At 50.8% G+C, this 504-nt stretch overlaps 1 protein-coding gene across 2 annotated transcripts in view; it reads right to left on the reverse strand.

Annotated features, from left to right (window-relative positions):
- Positions 1-504, reverse strand: part of slc39a7 (solute carrier family 39 member 7) — a 22,528-nt gene that overhangs the window by 10,109 nt on the left and 11,915 nt on the right. The window lies entirely within an intron of this gene.

The following is a 504-nucleotide window of genomic DNA, read 5'->3' on the forward strand; positions in this document are numbered from 1 at the left end:
TGCGTGCGCAGGGGGGACGGGCGCGTGGGGATGTGTGCACGTGCGGGAATGTGTGCGCGCGTGTGCTTGCGCGTGTCTATCTGTGGGGCTGAGTGTGCGCAGTGGACATAGGCCTCATGGATATGCCACCAGAGATCCACGCAATGCTGTGGGGACCCGAGTTCGAATCCCACCCCAGCAGACAGAGGAATTTCAACTCAATAAAGTATGTGGAATTACAAGTCTTATGATGACCGTGAAACCACTGTCAATCATCATCAATGCAGTGCACCTATTGTCAGTACACATTGCCTTCAATTTACATCGATGGGGAAGGGATTTAGCTATGACCTTTTGGGAAGGAAATCTCAAATCCGTAATTAAACCGGACAAACTGCTTGGCACCAATCGAGGCACTTGGAAACACCAGTCTCAGCCGTGTCCACCCTGTAAAGTCATTATCACCTGGTGGGAAAAAGGTGGGAGAATTCTCTCACGGACTCATCACACAATTGCCCATCATCA

This window comes from Chiloscyllium plagiosum, chromosome 37 (genome assembly GCF_004010195.1).
Source record: "Chiloscyllium plagiosum isolate BGI_BamShark_2017 chromosome 37, ASM401019v2, whole genome shotgun sequence".
Classification (NCBI taxonomy): Eukaryota; Metazoa; Chordata; class Chondrichthyes; order Orectolobiformes; family Hemiscylliidae; genus Chiloscyllium; species Chiloscyllium plagiosum.